Source organism: Pygoscelis adeliae, unplaced genomic scaffold, assembly GCF_000699105.1.
Source record: "Pygoscelis adeliae isolate BGI_AS28 unplaced genomic scaffold, ASM69910v1 Scaffold141, whole genome shotgun sequence".
Taxonomy (NCBI): Eukaryota; Metazoa; Chordata; class Aves; order Sphenisciformes; family Spheniscidae; genus Pygoscelis; species Pygoscelis adeliae.
In genome coordinates, this window is record NW_008824231.1 from 3,691,532 (window position 1) to 3,696,404 (window position 4,873).

Below are 4,873 nucleotides of genomic sequence, written 5' to 3' on the forward strand. Positions count from 1 at the left end.
TCAGCCTCAGTCTCTGAGAAGTGTCTGCCTCTATCTTCTCCACACCACCCTATTAGGTATTTCTTTTTAAGGCAACAAGATGCCCTCTGAGCCTTCTCTTCTCCAGCCTGAATGAACCCACTTCCCTTAGAGGGCAAGAGCTCCAGCCCTTCACTGGACTTGCTCCAGTTTATGCTTTCTTGTACAAATCTGGTCATAATACTCCAGATATGATCTTGCGAGTGCTGAATAGAGGGGAAAGATCATCCCTTTCGATCTGCCCAGGAGGCTGTTGGCCTTTTTTGCTGCAAGGGCACATTGCTGGCACGTGTTGTTGTCCACGAAGACCCCCAAGTACTTTTCTGCAATGCTACTTTCCAGCCAGTCAGCACCACACTTGCACTGTTGTGTAGGGTTGTTGTGTCCCAGGTGCAATTTTAAAGGCAGATGCTAGATTTGAAATGCTGCGTCAAGGAGCTCTTAGGCTGTGTTTACACTAGTAAAATAAAATTAACCTTGCCACAGGCCTGAACATTGAAACCTGGTTGTGCACACTGTTAAATTATTAGCATAATCCCTGGCATGATTCTGGCCTTGTCTACTAGCATGATAAATCTTAGTCATGGTCTGGTGTTTGTCATAGATCAGCATCCATTCCCAGTGTTCACCTTGTATCAGAGGTTAGAGAATTGAGTTGTATGCACCTGATCTGTACCTCACCTGGTGGTCTCACTGCAGACACTGCTCCTTGGTTTGTATTGTTTATTAGTTTAAATGCACCTTGAGAGTCCATTCTAGTTTTGGGAGAAGGCTCCTTCACCTGCTGGTGGATGAATCGTGTGGCTAATGAGCTTAGTACACAGTCTGGTAGGGTTTTGGCCTCCCTGTTGAATAGTTATATGACTTCTGCTTTGATAACTCTAGATGAATGTTAATGGTCACTTAGTAATTGAACACTCCTAAATGTATGATATTGGGGACATATTTGAAGGTACAAATTAATGTAATTGTGGCACTCTGAAGTTTAATTGTGGGAAAAAAGTGTGTGCATAGTGTCCAAGTGAGTAATTATGGGTCACTGGGGATTGTGGGGTGTCAAGCTTAGTAAATACTGAGTAAAAATGGAAGCAAAGCTCAAAGAAACAGTTCAGGAATGTTTAACTCTGTTTAGGAGCCTTTAGGATCATTCCAGCCATGGTCTTTGCCCAGTCTAGATATACGAGTTGAAAACAGGCAAAGAGCAGAAGTCATTGCCTTTTTTGCCCTTCATCTGTTGGGACTTAGGAGCTGAAGAAAGGAGAAACAAGACCATGCTTTGTCCTTGCTCCATGCCGCACAGAGAAGTCATCATCTTTCTGTATGGGGCTGGAGGGTCGTTGGACAGCTGGAGCTGCAGCATCACAGGCATTTTGGTCCCTGTGGGCAGGTGCTGGACACAGTGATCCTGGCTGCGCTCAGTGTGGTAGGTGTAACAGGGAGCGTGTCTGGGGTTCTTGGTTGTTTCTATTTCATCCCTGTTAACCCTGGTGACTGGAAAGGAAATATAGACATTCTTGTCTGGAGTCTATTCCCCTGCTGAGGTATCCACATGAAAGAGTCAGGATGCTTGATGTCAGGTTTTTAATTTTGCCTTATAAGCACAACTGCAAGTAAAGTTATTTATTTTTAGAATTATTAGGGACAGATGTTATGCAATATGGATGTTTAGTAATTACTGAGAGAGGAACAGAAATAATTAATCCTCTGGCTCCTTTTCTGGCTTTCATCCAGTCAGCAGAGTGGGTCTTGTAAGGTACAAGCAATAGGAACCTGCTGTGGCCACCCTCACAGTGCTTCAGGATTAGTCCCTCTGGAGTATATAGCTGTTTCCATACAGTCCTCTCACAGTGCCCCAGTGACATCTAGAAGGCTTTTTTTTCTGACCGGTTCTGACCATTGGGAATGGCAGGAGGGACCTGCATCTGGAACAGCATGGTGAAAGTCCCTTGTCCATCCAGCCACTGGAGTTCCCTCCAGTGTGTATCCTTGAGCAACCTGGTTAGTCTCACTCTTGGAGCACGCTTTCACTCTGCCCTTATTGTTTTGGTGGATAGTAGCATATATCAAACAGTGCTGCTTTTGTAGGGTTATCTAATAGGGTAACGGGGAGCATTAAGTCCTGAACCTGGGCCAGCATAACCCTACAAAACAATGGAGACTATGTGTGGACTGGATGGCGTAGACAGCTTTGTTTCTACAGCAATTGGGGAGTGTCCTGGTTTCAGCAGGGATAGAGTTAATTTCCTTCCTAGTAGCTGGTACAGTGCTGTATTTTGGATTTAGGATGAGAAAAATGTTGATAATGCACTGATGTTTTAGTTGTTGCTAGGTAATGCTTACACTAGCCAAGGACTTTTTAGTTTTCCATGCTCTACTGACTGAGAAGGCTGCAGGTGCACAAGAAGCTGGGAGGGGGCACAGCCAAACTGGCCAAAGGGACATTCCATACCATGTGACGTCATGCTCAGTACATAAACTGGGGAAAGCTGGCCAGGGGGGGCCGCTGCTCGGGGACTGGCTGGGCATCAGTCGGCGGGTGGTGAGCAATTGTACTGTGCATCACTTGCTTTGTGTATTATTATTATTATCATATTATTATAATTTGATTTCAATTATTAAACTGTTTTTATCTCAACCCACGAGTTTTTCTCACTTGTGCTTTTCCAATTCTCTCCCCCATCCCACTGGGGGGCGGGGAGTGAGTGAGCAGCTGCGTGGTGCTTAGTTGCCGACTGAGGTTAAACCACAACAAGGAGTCATGGTGGACAACAAGTTGAACAAGAGTCAGCAACGTGCCCTTGCAGTGAAGAAGGGTGCAGAACCATATCCTGGGCTGCATTAGTGAAAATGTAAGCAGCAGGTTGAGGGCCATCATCCTTTCCCTCTATTTGGGATTTATGAGTGGCACCTGGAGCACTGTGTCTGGTTTTGGGCTCCCCAGTAAGGTGGAATATACCCATTCACCCCCTGCAGCTCCATTCCTCAGGTGACTCCCATTTTGCCTTCTACACATGGTCTACCTCAACTGAGAGAGCTAGTCACAGCTGAGGCTGGGCCAGTGCTCACATAACAGGAGTTCAAAAAGGCTTGTGTATTTTAAGAGTACAGGTTCCTCTGAGTTTCAATGGGAATGTTCTGCTGCAAATTCCTGTGAGCCCGTTTGACAATCACATCCGTGCTAACAAATGTTTAAGGCAGTCCTTGGGCAGAGACAAGGGTCTGCATGTGTAGGCTCTGCAGGAGGAGGAGATAAAGGCAGAAAGACTATGCCTCATCTTCACAATTATTATCTCTATTAATAATTTTGTTCAGTTCTTGATTCACCCTGGGATTATTGGAAGAGCTTCCCTGGTGCGCTCTGAGCCTTAAATTTGCCAACACTTTCTGCACCACCAGGCCTCAAGTGTAAGTTATGAGAGAATAAAGCATATAGCAAACTCCTACAGAAGGCATGGGTTTTGGGCTATTTAAATTACAACTGGGAGAGGGGAAATTGTGCTAAATCTTTGGGGGGTACTTGCTCAAAGAGCTGGAAAGATTCAGCACAGTTTCTCTCTGTCTATTTTATGGCTTCCTCACTCAGATGCAACAATAAAAATGTTCCACTGGATTAGCTGCGTGGCTGAACTGTGATTTCTCTGCCACACTTTTTCACACTCTGAAAGCCTAATGACAAGCAATCAAGAAAATGTTAATTGGGACGATTGCCCCCAGGGGACCCTGGGGTCCTGGGAAGTTGAAGGTTTTCATTAACTCTGTAGAGCTGGCTGCAAAAAATACCATTTCTCATCCCCAGGAAATGTCTTCAAACTGTGGTAAAAGATGAATTTCCAAGTAGAGGTGAAGTCTCTGGACCTTTTTACTTCACCTCCTAGAGGGTCTTTTTAAACATATTTTTGTCTCCAGGGCTTCCTTACTTCTTGATGGTTTCCCAACAAACTTGTACTGAGTGGGGATTGGGGTTAGGAGGATAATTATGCTGCTTCTCAGTGCTTACCCATCAGTTCAAGCACACTGACAAGGAGCTGGTGACCAGGTCCCTTCTTTGCAGACCTGCAGCCACAGCACAGTCTGTGACCCCAGGGACCAGAGGTAGCTCCTCCTTTTACCACTTGGTTATGCCAGCCATCCCAGCCACCCTGACCAGCTAGAAGGCATGGCGTGGCTTGTTTCCCCATGTCTTGCATCAGCCCTGGTCTCATAAAAGAACAATAAACGCATTGGCTGGATTTTGGATTTCTTTTTTTTTTTTTACAGTCCTTATTGAAAATAATTCAGGAGACTGCCATTTAAACTACCATCAGTAAGCTCGTTTCAACAGCTCTTTTAATCGACAGCCTGCTTCACACAGTGCCTTGGCTTGTTTGCCCGCCAGACTGCAGGGCTTTATCTAGATGAGCATCTACACCTATGCAAAGTGGGTTGTTGTCTGCTCTTCGGGGCATTTTGTGGCAATGTCTACAGGAGCTGCAAAGGTCTGGAGAAGCGGGGTCATGGCACGTGTCTGAGTCAGCAGTAGTTGCCTCTTTTCTTGTGTCCTGCAGGTTTATAAGATTAATATGGGTTTCCTCAGAGATGGGGCAGCTATTTACTATCAGTAAAAGTTAATGTACCAGGGGAATTTATAGAAAAAATGCATTTAGTTAAGAGTTCATGGCTGTTGAATCCACCCACCCATCACTCAATGTAAGTGAATTCTGGCAACAGAGGTTTTATTATTGCCATGGCTTTGACAGATGATGATGTTTGTCTAAGTAAATGCTTTCTTTCTGAGTGCCTCATTACCGTTAGGAGAGGATTCAGCTGCAGAAAGGGAAGGGATTTCTTACCCTCCCAGTGGCGGCAGGGGGCGTGG